Raw genomic sequence first — 19,335 nt, 5'->3', positions numbered from 1 at the left:
GACAGGATAAGGATCAAGATAAGAAGGTTGAGGGCAGGAGACAGTAAAGTGGGGGACACTCACTACTCAAAAGAAGAGGGAATTAGCCCAACAAGGATTGTGTATGACTCAGTGGTATTTGAAGGCTTCTTTTCTGACTCAATTCTCCAGTCCTAATGGCAAAGAAAAGGGGGGGGGGCTATAATAATTGTATTCAGGGCAGAATAGTGAGGGTGGTATATAAAAGTATAAGGGGAAAAACAGTATAGATTTTTCTCCATTAAGTAAGTCATAGTAAGCATTTAATAGGGCAACTAGATAGTTGGTAGATGGATAGACCGGACCTGGAAACAGGAAAAGCTGGGTTAAAATCTGGCCTCATTTATTTACTAATTGTGTAACGCTGCACAAATCACTTAGTCCTGTTTGCCTCAATTTTCTAATCTGTAAAATGAACTGCAGAAGAAAGTGACAAACAATTCCTATCAAACATGACTTAAATAATTAAACAAAAATAATAAAAGGCACTAGTATAGTGCTCTATTCACTGCAGTATAGTAAGCCATATCTGTATCTCTGTAATTTTTACCCAATACTTTACTTCAACTGTACAAATCAATCCTTTTTCTATTTGACAATCCTTCAGATATATGAAAATAGTTATCATTTCTCCTTTGAGTCTTCTCAAGACAAAATGAGTTCACAATTACCAGGATTTTCTTACCATATATCCTTTGCATCAGTACCAAACTCTATCTTTATTATTACTTATATTCAGCACAAGAGGTACTACCTTGGTTAAAAGTGCTCAGAGGCCAATAGAACACTCTAGAGAAGATGAGAAAGACTTATTATAAGGATAAAATGTAGAATAAATAGAATATGTAAGAAAGAATGGTGAGAAGATAGAAACAATGGAGGGAAAAAGAGGGGGAGTGCAGGACTGAGCTCAAAATTTGAGGTTAAGCCCACCCACAATATTCTTTTCTTCCTTCTTCCTTTCCCATCCAAATCCCTACCAGAGGCCAAAACAATCTCTGTTTGTTGGGAGTAGCAAAGGAAGCCAGTAGCCTGGGGATGGGGTACATGCTAAGCTCTTTGGAGCTAGTTGCAGCTGTGTCTTTAAACTTAGTTTTTTGTCAGCAAAAAGAACTGACCAAATTCTTAAGGTTGTTTTGAGGAAAAACCGTGAAGTTGGCTCAAGGAAATGTTAGTGTGTTAATCAGAGTCCAACACCTATATAAATACAAAACAAAGATATCCATATGTTTGAAACTTGATTTTTAAACAGGACAACCACCCAAGATTTGACTTATTTTTTTAAGGTTGTTTCCTGGAGATCTTGCAAATTATAGGCTTTTAATACCACAAAGTAGCAGGAAAGAGGTTAATCCGTGCTGTTAGGATATGTGAGTTATTTTTGGCAAGCTACTCATTTGCAGATCATATTCAATGGAAAATTTTTTCCAACTCACTTTCAACAGTTAAAATAAAAAAAAGCTGCATTTTGACAATGCATTGTCTAATCAAACAACAGTGATTCTTAAGCAATGTTGGGAAAATTGGGCAAGGGGAGAAATTCTAGCTGGGCAATACACTAGTGCACTGAGGTTACTGTGAGGGCATGGGAAAGCACTTGATTTTCCAGCACACAAGTGAATGATATAATAGGTCATAGTATAATTATCATCAAGCAGGTATGCTAGTATCAAAGATACACATCCCTAAAACTATTAAACCAGAATGTAATCTCCTCTATTTCTGTTTCACATAGACTATTGTAGGTTATTTGTTTTCATAAATATATAACTTTCAAGTCATGATTTTTTAAAAAAAAGAAATTTAATAAAACAGAGAGCATGATGAACTTGGAGTCAGAAAATCTGACTTAACAGTTACATGACCCTAAATCATTTAATTTCTCTATGCTTCAGTTTCCTCATCTGTCAAATGATGGATTGGATTTGATGGGCTCTAAACCCTTCCAAGTCTAAATCTATGATCCTTTGGCAAACCCTCAATGTCTTTGTGTCTAGGTTTTCTAGCTTGTAACATGTGCATGATAATGCTCCTATTACTGAACTCACAAGGTTGCTGCAATGAAAATGGCTTGTTAATCTCCACTCATTCAATCTAATCCTAAAGACACATGTAGAGCTGATAAGGCATAGGGCATAGTGCTAGGTGCTGGGTTTAAAAAAGAATAGACAAAATAGTATCCGCTTTAAGAATCCTACTTTTTGGAAGGACATAGCATGTAAAAATGTAAGTGCTATGTAAATGTGTGTTTTATTACTGTTGTAGAGCAACAAAATAACGGGCAAAAATTTGATTTCTAATTCTAGATTTCCTGCTTATTTAACTCTTGATCGTAATTCAATATTTATGTTTGCCCAAAGAATGTAAAGTGTATTCTATTACAAAACTTGTTACTAAGTTATTTTTTAAAATGCCTTTGTTTTGAAAATTGTGTCCTCTGGCTGACTAAGGGAGAAGTAATATACCAGAGGGGACTTATATAAGACATTATTTTGAATGGATATGCACTTGAATCTAGAGTCACTATTTTGAGTGCATTACATGTCATAGTTGAATTTAAAAATGTTTGCTTGTGAATAGTTTTTTAAAAATCTCTGTTAGCCTTCAGCTACCTTTCCAGATTGCATTATAATGTTTATCTTCAAAAGGGCTTCTCTATTAGCTTCCCACTATATACTGTAAAAGATGCTTTCTCTGGACATAAAGGACCTGAGTTGAAGTCCCACATTTTATATTACTGTCTTTAATATTTAACCTTATGGATCCTCACTTTTCTCATTTGTAAAATGAAGTGATTGGACAACATGGACTTTGAAGTCTCATCCAGATCTATGATCTATGATCTATAACTCTAACGAAGGTTTAACTTTACTGCATGTAGTTCTAAGAAAGCCACTTGTGGGTATTTATTTGGCCTAGAAACTTCTTACAGTTACAGTATGGTAGTCCATATTAGCAGATACAGACATTAGGAAAACTGTTTTTGTAACATGGGACTTGTTTCTAAGTAGTGAATGCCTACACCCTGATTTTATGCCTCTAACATTTTCAAGGGGTATCATTAACTTTTCAGAAATTCTCAGAACAAGATTAATTTTCCTTCAAGTATTAAACATGTCAAAAAGCAATTCTTCTATCATCTCTCTTTTTCAGTGGGTAGGGCCAGCAGAATATTGTGAAATCAAATGAACAATAAAAGAATGTTGTAACTCTAAAAAAGTTTTGAAACTATGCACCCAGTTTTAAAATAATTTTTAAGCAGTTTCTTCCAGGCATAAGATTGCCCTGTAGATTAGATATAGAAAAACCAAATACATCTATATATCCATAAGTCTTGTGGCAATTTGTAACATTAGATTTAAAGCTAAGAAGGTCCTTACTGGTCAACCCCCTCATTTTAAAGGCAGAGAAATTAAGATCCAAAGAGATCATAAGTAACTTACTCAAAGTTAGAGATGGTAAATGCAAAGGTCCCAGTAAATCTAATCAATCAACTAATTAACAAGACATAATTATGTGCCAAATATTGGTTTGTATCCTGAGGATGAAAATTCAGAAGAAAGACATTTCCAGAAAGTAAGTAATTTACATTCTACAGGGAAGACAGAAAATGTTCACAGAGAATTAAATACAGAATGTATAAAAAATAAATATAAAAGCAACAGGGTAAGGGTGGGAAGAAAATTGATAGAATCAAAAAAGATCTGCTGAAGGAGAAGGCTCTTGGGCTGTGTTTTTTAGAGAGAGCTGGAGGTTTCAAGAGGTACAATTAAAGGTGAACATTTCAGACTTTGCTTGTGAATTTTCATCTCTATTGTTATTTTTCTTTATACATTGTAGCTATTCTGCAAAAGATAAAGAAAAGAAGGAAAAAACATTGTTTATTATGTGCCAGGAACTGTGCTAACTTCTTTACAAATATTATCTCATTTGATTTTCACACAATCCCAGGTGCTATTATTAGCTCCATTTTACAATTGAGGAAATTGAGGCAGACAGGAATTAAATGACTTTCCTAGGATCACACATCTTTTTTTTTTTTGCATTTTATGATAGCTTTTAATTTTTTCAAAATGCACACAAAGATAGTTTTCAATATTCATCTTTGCAAAACCTAGTGTTACAAATTTTTCTCCATCTCTTTCTCCCACCCTGATCCCTCCCTTAGACAAAAAAGCAATCCAATCTATGTTAAACATGTACAATTATTATATGCATAGTTCTACATTTATCATGTTGCACAAGAAAAATCAGATCAAAATGGAAAACAATGAGAAAAAAAAAAGGCAAAAACTGTCACTGCCTTCATGAATTAACATCTTAATGGGAAAAAACCATGTAAATAAGCACATATAAGATACATAAAGAGTAGATGGAAGATAATCTTAGAAAAGTGAGAAGGATGCTGAGAAGATGACATTTGAACTGAGCTTTCCATGAAGCCAAGGTAAGTTATAAGTGTAACTAATGGTGGAGGGCTTTGGAGACCCCTTCAGGGAGACATCCAGAGCAAAGGCACATAATTGTCTGATGAAATGTCTTACACTAAAAACATAGTAGTGAAATCACGGAGTGTGTGAAAGGAAAGTATGCAGTAACAAATTGGACATAGGGGAACGGACCAGGTTGTGATAGAAGAGTTTACATTTAATTTTGGAAGTAGCAGGGAGCCACTGGAGTTTATTGAGTAGAGAAATGATACAAGATCTATATCTATTTATACAGATAGAAAGAGAAGTAGTAGAAAACAGTGTCAGGAAAACTTAAAGAGAAGGAAAGAATAATCAAGAGCCAAAAGCTGGATAGAGGTCAAGAATGAACTCTGCCATTAAGAGATCATTGGTAATTTTAAAGAGAGCTGTTTCCATTATATATTTTGCAGTCACCTCTTAAGAGGAAACTGAGGCTCAAAGTGGAGAAGCAGTTATTCAATCCTTCCCTCCTCTCTCTTAGTTTTTCTACCACTTTGGCCACTTTTCTGTCTTCTTTCTTTTTTTCTACATTACACTTAGTAATAGTGTGGTGCTTCATGATGTCTGAGCTGGCATAGTGCATAGAATGTTGGACCTGGAATCAGGAAAACCCTACTTCAAATTCAGTCTCAGCCCCTTGGTAGCTGTGTATGACCCTGAAAAATGTCACTCAATCACTATCTGCCTCAATTGTAAAATGAACACTTCCCAGGGTGATTTTAAAAATCAAATGAGATAAGATTTGAAAGCATTTTGCATAGTTTGGGCACAAAATAGGTACACAATAGATTTTTTTCACCTTTCTTTCTTCCCTCCAAGTGTCTGTACTGGTACTCTTCTTTCTTCCTCTACTATTTTACTCAGTGAGCTCATCATCTCCCATGCATTCTCTCTAAGAAAATTACCCTTAGATCTGATTGTCCACCCTAACCTCTATTCTGACCTTCAGTCTCAAATCTCTAATTCCCTTCCAGATATCTTGAATTAGTTGGCCTACAGACATTTAAAACTTAACAGATCCAAAATTGAAATCAATCCTCCCCAATTCTTCCCCTCTTCCTAGCTTCCCTATTACTGTTGAGCCTAATACATTTTTCCAGTCACCCAGGCCTACAACCTTCATATCATACTGGACTCTCCAATCTCCCTTTTCCCCATTATCTAATACAGCTGTCAAGTTTTGTATTTCTACCTCTGACACATCTTCCCATCATTTCCTACCCCTTTTCTCATCTAACACTGCAACCACCCTGTTGAAAGATTTCGTTTCCTCAAGCTGGAGCTATTATAATAGCTTGTTAATTAGTGTTACTATCTCAAGTCTCTCCTCATTTCAATAGATCTTTCACTCAATTGTCAATTTGATTTTCGGAAAAGACAAGTTTGATGATATCCTCTCCCACTTCCCCCTGCCTCTTTTCAAGATAATCCAGCAAGTGTGGTGGATGAAAGATGAATGACCGTGGAAACTAAGGTTTGATCTTCAAGCATATCTATTTATTAAACAATGCATGGCAACTGTCCAGCAAAGCAGGACCAGACCTCATTTTAGGCCTTGATCCTGAATATATAGAAAGAAAGACTTTTATACATTAAAAATAATCAAATAAGATCATTTAATAAAAGGAAACAGTATACAACATTAATCTAGTTTCTAACTGAATGAAATATTAGGGACTTTCTACATTAGTAGGAGGTCTTTGAATAGTTACAATTTTCTGAATTCAAAAAAATAAACTTTCATTCCCCGCTCCCCTCCAGGTATTTGTAAACAATCAAAGGAATATGGGAATAATAACTGATTGATCAGGACAGAGTCAGTTTTCAGGTAAGAAGTGTAGAGTGCCTGAGATGTACAATTATGAGAAAACTGCTGTCATTCTTTGCATCTGACTGAGTTTCTGGTCAGCATAATCTAGGTTCTTAGTTAAGGCTCTCTAAACAGTAGGCAGAATGGTTCAATTTCCCAGTCATGCAAGGGTAAATTCAAAGAAAGTAATAAGGTTTTTTTCCCCTAATTAAAATGACGTTTTCTAACAAGATAGAAATTGATCTAGACTCATAATTGAAAAGAAAGGGAATTGAACTAGATCCAGAATTTAGTCACAAGAAAAAGTTAGTGTGGTTTACTCAATTTCCACTACTTGCTGCTCCAAACATCTCAATTCCCTCAATTCCTCACAATTTTCTAACTTTTCTCTTTCTCTCTCTTAGTTGTTTAAATTTTATTGAAAGAAAACAACATGCACATAGAAAATTTAATTACAAAATATTTACTAAAAAACTTGAAACTGAATGCTATACAAATTAAAAATAACCAAACTTGGTCCCAAAAAACAAATATGAAAATATTCCTAATCTAGCTCCTTTGCAGAAATGAGGTTCCATGGATGTAGAACATTTTATATGCCAACTTTTTTTATACATTGATTCATTTTTCTAAACTTTTTAATTTTTCTTCCCTCATTTTTTCCTATTTTATTATAAGGAATGACTCCTTGAGTCATAAAAATGGAGAATAGATTTAGTAGGAACAAAACAGAATAAAGGTGAAAGTATTGTAGATTATCCAGAATTCAGAATAATGTGAGTACTCTAGTTCTGAGTATCTATGTGTGATATAGATGGATAGAGTGAATTTCAAAGGAGAATGGGCTACTCCATGTTGGTAGCAGTAGGAGACCTGAAACAGAATCAAAGAGGATACCTATTACTCCTCGTCATCTATTTCACTAGTGATGGGATATGAGAAGGAAAACATAGTTTTGGAGAAGATGTAATATCTAGGAGATAGAAGCAAGGAAGTAAGAACAGGACTAGGGTTAAAGAAAGTTTATTAATGATAGAACAAGAGCATTAGAAGTCTCAAAGGAAAGGGAAGGCAAAGGTGGATAGGGATTAAGGAAGGACATGGCTGAGAGGATGGGACAGAGACAGTAAGGAGGAGAAGGAGAAGTAATTGGGGAAGGAGTTTTCTGAATTTCAGTGATTGGAGAAAAAAGGAGGAATGAGTATTACAAACATTTAATGGAGAAATATCAGTTGATTGGATGTCCAACAATATACTATCATCAGTCTCTTCTCTCTCCAACACTAGGGAAGAAGGGGTTGAACCACCAGAAAAGTTGAGGCTTCTGGGTCAGTAATTGGATTTGCAATGATTGAACTCAGATTTGGCCTAATTCCTTCAGTTGATTTAAAGATGAATAGGGATGGCACACCCAGAAGATGTTTTTGACATAAAGAATTCATTTGATTAATGGATGGATTTAGTTTTTGTACTGTTAGTCTGGGACAAAGCTCTTCTAAGGTGGTGGATAGCACTTCTCAGGCTTATTTATTTCTCTTCTCGGTTGAGTGAAGCAGGCAATGATAGAGAACACCTTAATTGTTGCACTAGACCTTAGCCCTACTGTAGCTGAGTAAAGATAAAAGCCAAGAAACTTCAAGTTTAGGAATATTGAAGGTTATAATGATGTTATGAAATTTTATGTTATGAAAAAAGATAATGTCACGGAATAGAGTGTTACTGACAGTATCCAAAGCTGCAAAGAGGCCAGGAAGGATGAAAATTGAAAAAAAAAAAGTGAGTGATGTGAGATAAGTAGAAGAGAAGAGGAAATTCTCAGTGGAACATCTCAATACTAAGTTGAATGTATTAAGGGAGGGTGGAGCCATGATAGGTTTAGAGAAGGACAAAAGGTTTGGAAAAGTCATTGTGGTGAGTGGGTAGTGAATCAATTAGGTGAGATGTGAAAAGAACTTGCAGTGATAGCCCAATTGAGAAAATGTAACATAAATGCATACTGGACATTTAGCATAGTTTCATGATTTTCTCTAGCTTCATTTAGCAGGATGTGAATAAGAGAGGAAACACTGAATGGGGGGCATCTGTTAGTCAACTAGCATTTATTAAATGTCTACTATGTGCCAAGCATTGTGCTAAGCACTGGAGATATAAAAAAGGCAAAAAAGTTATTGTTTTCAGAAACTAATCTAATAGAGGTGATAATGTGTAAACAATTTTTTTACAAATAAGATAGATATAGAATAAAGTGGAGGAAGTGTTAGAGAAGATTAAAGGAGGAATGGGAAAGTCTCTTTGAAGAAGGTAGAACTTTAGTTGAGATTTGAATTCAGGAAAAAAAAGATCTGGATTAGAAACCATAAAACAAAAAAAAAAAATTGAATAAGAAAAAAGTTTGATTAGATAAAAAAATTTCTGAGCTATTGAAGATTGAAATAGTTGATCAAGATCAAGAACATAATCATCTCTGTGTGAATGTATCTGATCTTCTCGCTGGAGGATTTTGGTAACAGCCTGAATCCTGATCATGGGTGAGAAGTGAAGGGACTTATCTCTCAAAGGTGGTCAAAACAGTAGTTTATTCATAATTCCCTCAGCCTTATATACCCTAATATTCTTAAATAACTATAACACATTGTACATGGGCTAACTATACACTGCACATGTGGGACCACATAAACAACTTGCTATTGTGTATAGATGTTTCCTTGCCACTTAGTATAAGTGCTTTAAATACTACACAGGCTATCATGCCCCCTGATTTCTCAGGAAGACTGAGACACTCCCAGAGGTGATGGGGAGTCAAACCAGACACGTCAGCAGTCTCCCTTGATGGGCTGGAAGGTCTTATACCTCACCCAGAGTTCCCCCACTATCTGTGACTCTCTACATAAATGAGGTAGAATAGAGGTTTAGACTATATGAAATGAGTAAGTTGAAGGATTAGAAAGTTATGTTTTTTAGGAAGTATCAATACATATATTGAAGGTCCCTAGTAAGAATAGGAATTGGAAAGTAACCGTGCTCATTAAGAAATTAAAGAGTAGGTCCAAGCAATTGGCTGAAGCCAGCTCGAGCCAGAGAGTGATTTACAGAAGCAGCCAAACATGATGGATTGTAGCCTCCCCTTTGATGCTGTGGGGGCTTCAGCACTGGCACTGCCCTTAGAGACAAGACTGGAGGAGAAGACTGTGGGGACGGTGGCGACTATGGCCCCAGCAGGGAAGTTTTGTAGAACATTCTAGAGTCCACCATGAATGGACAGTTAGATTTAAGTGGAAAGCTAATTATTAAAGCTCAGCGTGAGGAAGATAGTCAAAGAATTCCTATACATAATGAAGATATTACCTATGATGAATTAGTGCTGATGATGCAAAGAGTTTTCTGTGGAAAACTTCTAAGTAATGATGAAGTTACTATAAAGTATAAAGATGAAGATGGAGATCTTATAACAATTTTTGATAGTTCTGATCTTTCCTTTGCAATTCAGTGTAGCAGGATATTGAAACTAACACTGTTTGTTAATGGACACCTAAGGCCTCTTGAATCAAGTCAGGTGAAATATCTCCCTAGAGAACTGATAGAACTTAGAAACAAAGTGAATCGTTTGTTGGATTGGTTAGAACCACCCTACTTCTCAACCTGGAATGGCTTAAAGTCATCCAGGTGCCTATCAATCAAGACTGGGCTATACTCCACCTCTTGGAAGTACTATGATCCTTCTCCAATTGGGCCCAACCCTTATGCACGTAACTGTCCTCCCTTTACTCAGAATTATACCCAGCTTGGACCTGGTTATCGATAGGGAAACATCAGCTGCTTATTGATTATGTTACAGGTAAATGCAGCTGTTAGATATTTTCCATTCCAACAGACTCAATCTACTTTTAATTTGTAATAAATTTCAGAAACTCCAAAAAAAAAATTGGGCAGAGCATTCTTTATGGTATTATTGTTGCTGTTAATTAAAAGTATAATTTGCTGGAATAAAAGACCAAAATAAATCTTCATTTCCCCTGCTTAAAATTGTATCAGCTTCCTAGTTTTTTGTTTTGTTTTTTAAATTTTGAAACACTATTCTAAATGTGTATAAAGTGATTGAATTCTAGCTTACCTTGTCCAGAGGATATTAAAATGCTAGGTTGGTTAAGATTTAGCCATATTCTCTGGCTTGTTTTTACTATTAACATGATGTACTAAATTAGATCCCTTTGAAATAAAAACTAGGTATTATGTAAAAATGGTAACTGACATTGAGTGGCTAATAAGATGATTGAATCCATTTAAAAAAAAGAAAGTAAAGAAAGTATCTAGCTTTCTGTAGATAATAACAATCAAACATCTTGATTAAGTGGTAAGTATGGATTGAATGAGCCTCAAAGAAGAAGAGATCATTGAATAGTGCAAGGAGGGGAAGCGTCTTGAAATGACAATGAGAAAAAAGAAATATCCTGATCTCCTTTCCTTTTACTCCCCTCTTTCCCCCTCCCCAGAAATGTTTAATAGTATGAGCATAGGGCTAGAAAGGAAAGAATCAAAGTTTAAAGCAAGTCAATAACTTCTCTACTTCTTCCACAAAAAAAACAATTCAACGAATCTCAACTTTGACTATAGATATCTGAGAGTAGATGGCCAGAACTCTGGAGAAGTATACTTGAAACAAGGATACTTATAACAAGATGTTAACTCAGTGAAATTGATAATGGTTCTCTAGTTTACATATACTTAGTACTTAGCATGGTGATGTAATGATTTTCTAGTTCACACATACTCAAGTGTGCTATAATGATGTAATTGTAATAGGGTATTTAAGGGCTGAGAGAACTGGGGACACAGTCAGAATGAACAGACTGTGAAAGAGATAATAAAGCCTTTAGACTCTATTCCTGACCCTCCTTGTGGTGACTATCCTGCTTCTCAAGACCAAGGCTTGTCTGGAGGACCTCCAGAAAGCTAGCCCGGACATTACATCTGAGGTTTTTATATTAATATATATATTATATATATATATATATATATATATATATATATATATATATATATATACATACAAAAAAAACGGTCAGGAATCTTAGATTTATATGTTATCTAAATCTAAGATTCCTGACCTTTTTTTGTATTATGGACTTCTTTGGCAGTCTGATAAATTTTGTGGTTCCCTTCTTATAAAGTTTTTAAATACATAAAAAACATACTTAGGAGAGAAATCAAAGATGTAATTTTTCTGATCTGTATTCATAGATTTTCTAAAATCTATTCATGGACCCATTTGGGACTTGTAGATCTCAGGCTAAGAAATTTTTATCTGTGTTGATGGTTGACTTTCTGCTTAGAAAGATAATTAAAGATCTAAATTTATAGACCTTAGCTTTTTTTTTTTTTTTTATGGGATGAAGCTATTCTGAAGAGAGTACTGAACTTGGGCAAGCTTGGGAGGTAATTGACTGAAAATATTCATGAATGGCAAATGAATACATACTCACTCATACACACATGTACCCAAAGAATCAAGAGACGGTTTACTGTGACTATGGAAAAACAATCATTAGTAAACCACAAAAATGCTCAAGAATAACAGTCATCAAATGTGCTCCAGTTTTGATTGATATAGAATCCCTGCAGGAAGCAGCTGTACCCTATAACAACAAGGTATTAGAGTGGATCCAACATCTTTCTGAATTGCAACTTTTTCAGGAAGCTCATTCTTTGGTGTCTTGGTAGAAGGGTACTAACTATTGTAGACATCCTTTTACAGTTCTGGGCTCCTCCTTATTCAAAATTTTAGTAGTTCTGGAAGTTTCATATTATAAATACTTTTTTTCAAAAATGATGGTGTTCATGATGTTATATCACCTTAAAGTTTATGAAAGTCCTTTATATTCACTAAATCATTTGATTCTCATAACAGCTACATAAATGCTATACCATTTTATCCTCATTTTATATATAAAGAAACTGAGACTGAGAGTAGTGTCTTGCCCAGGGTCACATACCTAATAAGTATTTGTGGTATGATTTCTGGCTCCCAAGTATATTGTGCTACATATTATCTCATGCTGACTCTTGCATACTTAAATTTTTTTTCAGGTCCTATAACAAGATCATTAATAAATTTCTACTAGATATATCATCTGTCTAAGAATTCCAAAATAATATTGCTTGAGATCTCATTTATTTTCCTGTATTTTTCAGGATCTGTCATTTAGAACTCAAAAGACATTAGAGACCATCTAGTCCAAAGTTTATTAAACTATAGGTCTCAACCCCATATGGAGTCTCATAACTAAATGTGGGAGTCTGAAAAATTTGGCAACAGTAAAAAGGTATCAAATATTTCATCAAGATTTAATTCTTTATGTAAAAAATAAACAGTGCATTTACACTATTAGTATGTTAATTTGCTTTCATCTTTAATAAATGGTAAAATTATATTTATACCAAAGAATTGTTTTAAAACAAATTTCTTCATGATTTATTATTTGTAAATGTTTGACATGTATACTATATTTTATATACCTATATATTCCTGCAAAAATTCATTGGGCAAAAAGGATTGAAGAGTGGAAAAAGTTTAAGAAACCCTGATCTAGTTCAACCCTCAAATTTTGCAGATGAAGAAACTGAGATGCAGAGAGATCACTTAACTGGCCAATGTCACCTGGGTAGCAAAGGCAGAGGTTAAATCTGAACCCAGGTTCTCTGAATCCAGTTGACTGGATTACCATGCCACTTTGCTACTTCTCCATTACTTGAAAGCTTTTATGAAAACTGAATTTAAATATCATGCAGTTCCCATGTAGCATATGGTATAAGAACAAATCTTCAATGTTCAGCCTCTAAAACCTCCAGAAACAATGTCATTGTGTCCAGAGAGTGTTAAATGGAACAAAAGAGCATAATGAGGATAAATGGGTGAGTGGGTGTGTGTGAAGCCTTAGAAGTGAAATGCATGCAGGCTTCTCACTGCTGTGTGTACAGTAAGTAGGTGGAATTAAACAAAGGAATTCCCAGCCCCCTTTAATCTAAACATCTGACCCCAAGTGCATCACACAGTCGTCAAAGAGTGGAGGAAAGCAATTCAGCCATTTGCATGGTGTGCACCCAGCTGGGGGAAAGTTCTACCTCCCCCATTGCACCAATCCATCTGGATATGTGAATGGTTGTTAAGCACGGGGGCGCCTGATGTATCTGTTCCACTCCCTCTGCCCTCAGACTGCCTACAGGTTGACAGCTTAGCTCGGCAGACAGAAAACGCTAAGACCTGGACATAAGGATGCGAGGATGCCATGGTCGAAAATGAACGCAAGTCCCTCTGGACAGCGGACTACACGTCTGGGTGGGGATGGTAGCTGGAGTGCTGTGGCTGTCAGGGAAAGGACCGTCATGGAAGGTCTTTGTGAGTGAGGTAAGGGTCTGTAAGTGACTGAATTCACCGAACCTGGTTCGTGTCAACCTAAAGGATGTGCTTTAGTCCTTTTCAGAAACAGGGCTGAAGGAGGGCAATGGAGGGAGACCTGTAGAGAGAAAACTGTTCCTTCCTATTTCCTCTTCCCCAGGTCTTCCAGGGCGTGCCCAACTAGATGTCTAGAGAGACCTGAGAGTGAAACAAACTACATGATAATAGCTTCCACTTCCCAAAGGTCTTGATTTGAGGGGAGTTTGTGACTCTCAAAAGAATGAGAGGGAAGAGTGAGGGAGAAAGCGATGGAAAGGGAGAGAGGAGATGAGAGGAGAGAAGGAGGGAGGGAGGGAGGACGGGGAGAAAGAGAGAGAGAGAGAGAGAGAGAGAGAGAGAGAGAGAGAGACAGACAGACAGACAGACAGACAGACAGACAGACAGACAGACTGGGGAAGAGAAATAAAAGCAAGCAATCCTTCTTCCCGCCCCTTTCTGATTTGGAATGGATAAACTAAACCCACATGCCCAAAGCTACAGGAGCAAAAGTTGCTCTCGCCACCCACAGAGCCAACAGTCCAAGGAATGGACACTGGCTCCGACCCGCCCCCAGCCACGACAAAATCTCTAAGGGATCTTGCCTCCTTGCAGGAGGGAAAATGCCCCATTTCTCCCATTTCCTTCTCTGCCTCCTCCTGTTGCTTGGCCAATCTTCCTGCAAACAGAAGCGACTTGGGATGCCTGGGATGCATGTTAATCACCCTGCTCAGAGGAAACCTCCCCAGTGGAGAGGAACATAGGTGGAGCTTGATAAATGTCGGTAGCATTGTAGCTCTTCCCATTTACAGCCCTTGCCATCTCATTTCTCATTCTTCCCCTCCTCCCCTTCTCTCTCTCTCTCTCTCTTTCTCTCTCTCTCTCTCTCTCTCTCTCTCTCTCTCTCTCTCTCTCTCTCTCTCCCCCTCTCCCTCTCCCTCTCCCTCTCCCTCTCCCTCTTCCTTTCCCTCTCCCTCTCTCTTTCCCTCTCCTTCCCCCTCCTTCTCATCCTTTCTTCCTCTCTCCCTCCCTCTCTCTCTCTCTCTCTCTCTCCTCCCTTCCTCCCTCCCCTCCCCATTTCCTTGCCCTTTTCAGAAGCAGCTTTCCTCTTTGAAGCTCTGTCTAGCATCTCTCTCTCTCTGTTCCCTTTTAGTCACAGCTAAAACCTGGAGAAGTGGAGTCTGAACAGTGCAACCCTTATGTGTGCTGGGCATGCTCAGAAGCAGGGGGCTGGTTGGGGTCCGAAATCGGAAGGAGGCTTCTTCTGCACCGTGCTAGAGCAGGAGTGCCCCGGGGAGCCTGCTGTGCGTTAGAAGAGAAGATCCCATTTCACTCAAGTAGGCGTGGCTGAGATTGAGAGGTGAGTACCGATGTCTTGACAGGAACCCCCCCCCCCCAACCCCCAAACCCGAGTCACATAGAAGCAGTATCTTCCATTGACAAGCAAAAGCAACTCGAGGTCCAGACAACCTTGTGTATGCGTGCCTGCATGCGCTTGTGAACGTGTAAACATACTTTATTGCTTTTAGGTACAAGAATCAGTCTGAGCATCAATTGCCTTATTTTGTCAGGGTCCCAGATCCAGTTCTCATAACCAGGAGGCAGAATAGGGATGATGGTCATTTAGAATCCCCTTATTGCTTCAAAAGCTTAATGATGAACATGCTTTCTGGACTAGTGTCCAATGTATAAATGTTTTACAGATGGGAATTAGAACACATACGTGCTTCTACATAACCTATTTGGAGGTTTTGTTTATATATTAATAAAAACCGAATCCTTTAACAACAACAAACTGAGGGGTCGGAGATTGCTTCTTGAATTTAGCCTCCAGGAAAGAAATCATTTGCTAGAGGTCTTTTCAGAGACTTGGATCCGTGTCAGTTTAAATCATGCTTTTCTCTTCCATCACTTCTAATTAATCCAACTCACTGACTAGCCAGCCTGTTCAGGGAGCCCAGAACACTACTGAGCATGCTCCAGAGCATCTGACTCCCCGATGGCTTTTTTTCTTACACACATATACTCATACAAATGTACACAGAGCTCAAGCTATGCACTGCCTTCAGCATCCCACTCTATTTACTTTGCCACTGCCTTACTATAAAGCTGATGGCTTAGGTCTTGTGATCAAATCTATAGCTATGCCATCATACATTGTTTATTTTCTTTAAATTTTTGCCCAGCTGACTAAGCAAAGTGTAGCAATAAATCACATAACCATGGCATTAAGAATCCTGTATTGTTTCCCTCCCAGGCCAGCTGACATCATAGTAGGGGATGATTAAAAGGCAACTCAAAACAGGAACATTGAAACAAAGACACTGAAACACCTAGGCTGCCTCAAAACTATCAACTTACAAACATTTACAGTAGTGTGTGTTGAAAATCAGGCTCCCAGAGAACATTTTAAAACCTATCCATTTACTGGACTGCCCAGTCTCCAACCCAATGTTTACTATAATAAACACTCCTTCCAGTCCTAAAATTCTATGAGTCTATCTTTATGGAAACCTTCTCCTTTCATTAGACCCTGAAATAACTACCTGGGCAGACTTTGACCAGGAATATATGTCCTAAATACATTTTTAAAAGACATTTTAAAAGTCTGTGTGTCTCAGATTCCTGCAAAATCAGACATTTCATTTTTGTCTTCTCTGGCCTTTCTTCCTTTGACTATTTTCCAAAAGGACAAGGGAGGAGACCAGTGTAATATTTTCACTGAACCCATTAAGGCTTATTAATGACAAGTTTTACAGTCTTACCATCCCCCATATCAAAACATAAGACGAGTGAAGAGTTCACACAGATCTATGTTTGTTCTCAACACCCTCCACTTCACTTCCCATTGAACAGCAGTTATTCACTCTCTAATTAGAAAATCTTAATGAACATCAATGAAGCCCTTCAGCCCTTTATCCAAAGCTAATAATGCCCTATTATTAGAATTTCCCCACCCTTTCCCCCCTTAATGCCTCCCACTTATATCCTGGTATAGAAACATGGATTTTACTTTGTGATCAGATCTATTTCCTGCACAATTTTTTGTCCTTGCAAATACAATTCCCAGACTGATACCCTTACTATCTCTCTTTCTCTCTCTGTCTCTAGAGAGTAAGGAAGTCATATGTCTGTGTGTGTATGTGTGTGTGTGTGTGTGTGTGTGTGTGTGTGTGTATGTGTGTATATATGTAACTAAGTAAAACTTTTACTGAGGAAAAAACCCACAGAGCTTTTAATATATTTCATTGGATGACCATACTTGCCATAATGAAAGGAATCAAAATTAAAGAGAACAATTACAGTATTTAAGGCAATTTGGGGTTTAGGAAGGAAAAGATAAATAGTCCAAGCTATAATAAGCTTCATAAAATGGGATCTTATACTTTGCTAAAGAAAATTCTTCAATATTAAAACTTTGTTGTAATAACACCATATCAATTAGATGACTCCCAGGAATAGGTTTATAATGTTGCTTCCCCATTTCTTTTTCTGAAAGTCAGTTAGGTAGAGTATTGAAATGAGAATATGTGTTCTTAAGTATGCTACTCTTTTCATCCTAACTCTAATTCCAAAGTTCTAACTCCAAGGACCAAGTTGTCAGAAAGGTTTTAGCAATGAAATAATAAACTTTCACTTCATTCTTTCATTTAACAGCTATTTATTAAACATCTACTATGTGCAGAGCCATTGTGTTAGCATTACTTTAGTTAAGATGTTGTCCCCATTCTCAGGGAACTTCTGGTCTTCTTACAAATTTTGTATCATACTTCAGTCACTTTAGACAAGTCTGATGGGTTTCTACAGATCTATTATCCCAAATTACGTATATTATAGAGAAATAAACTGGTTTTAATCTCAAACCTGGCATCAAGTCAAAGTTATGAGACTATTGCTGACATCTGATATTTCTTAGTCTCAGTTCCTTTTTTCTCTCTCAGAAGCTTTGGGTGTAGAAGATTTGACTTGTTTTGACTTATCAAAAGTCAAACTTGATTTAATTTTCCTTGTCAACATAGTAACTTTCTACGGTCAGAATCTTTTTCTGTTGTTTGCTTATTTCCCCAGCTTATTATTTAGCTTTGAATTCTTTGTTAAAGTAGAATTCTGTTTCCAGGGTGGAGGGTGCACTGTTCCAGGATTCAGGGGTTTTGTGCAGCTGTTTTCAGAACTGCTTCTAGGGACCTGACCACAAGCAGTCTTTTCTCTTTGGAATGGTGAGGAGGGCTGCACTTTGACTGTAAGTTCTGAAACAACAAAGTCCTTCCTCAGTGCTAATAAAGATATTTTCTATGGGCTGAGGTCTCTGGAAGCTGCCCCTATCAGCTGCTGCCTGCTTCTGGTTTCCTGGTTTCCTGGTTTCCCTAGGTCCTCTCATCCTAGTTGAGACCAATCTTTTCTGCTGACCTTCCAAATCATCTTTCCTGTCTTTGGGCTGAGAGGTCTAGAAAACAGCAATACTGACTCTGATTCAGAGGCTCCTAAGCTGTTCCTGCTTTAATGATACCCCCTTCCCTCAATCTCTCCTCACCAGGACTGCAATGGCATAACCTGGTCTGTGCCAGGACTGTTCATTGGACTCCAAACTTGGTGCTACAGACTTTTCCTTCTGACTTTCTAAGTTATCTTTAGCTGGGGAATTGTTCCATTCCATCTTTCTTTATTTAGAGTCATTATTTAAAGGGATTGGGAGTGGTTTGGGGGAGAGAGCTCAGCAAGTCCCTGTTTTTATTCTGCCATCTTAGCTCTGCTCCTTAGTCTCAATTTCTTTATCAATAAATTGGGGGTATAAAACTTGTTTCGCTTGTTTAGTGTAGGACTTGTTTTGATGAAAGGATTTCATGTGTTGTAGTTAGTTTAAGGGACACTGGATCTGGTGTCAAAGGACTTATGTTCAGATTCTTGCCCTTCTATCTATGTGACCATGCAAAAGTCAGTTGACCTCTATGAACTTCTATAAAATTAATAAATTGGACTATATGATTTCTAAGCGCTAGAGCAGGTCTAGATCTAAGACCAAAATATTAAAGTGATATATAAATTTGAACCATTATTATTTTCTAAACAAAAAATGTATACAGATATTTTATAAAAATCTGGTTAAATATATTCTTTTCTATTTTTCTTTATTTGTAAAATGAGGGTATCAGGCTAGATGATCTCTTAAGATTCTTTTTAGCTTTGTCTAGGATCATATGATTCTTAACATTAGTATTGGTCTGTAAAATTTGGGATAGATTCACCATGCCCAGAGCTGCCAAAGTTATTAATTGTTTGTATTGTTCTGATGAGAATAGACAAAAATATCTCTAGGCAAACTCAGAGGATACTGCCCAGTATTCAGATTCTCATAGACAGCCAGAACCTCAGAAGTCATCTCATTCAATCTGTACCTGAAGAGGAATCCCATCTATGACATTCTACTTCTTAATACCCTCTTCTACTCTTATCCCCCACCCCAAATAAAAAAATCAAGACCACAGGGTATGATATCCTGCCTAACTTAGATCTATCTGGATTCATACTTTCTTGTTTTTCTAAGTGACTAGAGCACACATTGCTCAATAATAACAATAGCAGCACAGTGAATCTGGAATTAATTAGAC

General features: G+C 37.0%; 1 protein-coding gene across 3 annotated transcripts in view; it reads left to right on the top strand.

The window, feature by feature from the left end:
* KBTBD11 (kelch repeat and BTB domain containing 11) overlaps nt 1–19,335 on the top strand; it is a 47,733-nt gene that overhangs the window by 2,294 nt on the left and 26,104 nt on the right. Inside the window, exons 2-3 of one of the 3 annotated variants that reach the window (XM_031951148.1) lie at nt 13,510–13,702; nt 14,883–15,089. The gene's annotated coding sequence lies outside the window, so the exon portion shown is untranslated. Of the gene's footprint in view, nt 1–13,509; nt 13,703–14,411; nt 14,510–14,772; nt 15,090–19,335 lie in introns of those variants that run through there. The other 2 variants (XM_031951150.1, XM_031951149.1) reach the window with 2 other exon arrangements.

The sequence above is a fragment of the Sarcophilus harrisii genome, chromosome 2 (genome assembly GCF_902635505.1).
Source record: "Sarcophilus harrisii chromosome 2, mSarHar1.11, whole genome shotgun sequence".
NCBI classification, from domain to species: Eukaryota; Metazoa; Chordata; class Mammalia; order Dasyuromorphia; family Dasyuridae; genus Sarcophilus; species Sarcophilus harrisii.
Note: the sequence above shows the minus strand (reverse complement) of the source record. Positions and strands in the feature narration are given on the sequence as shown.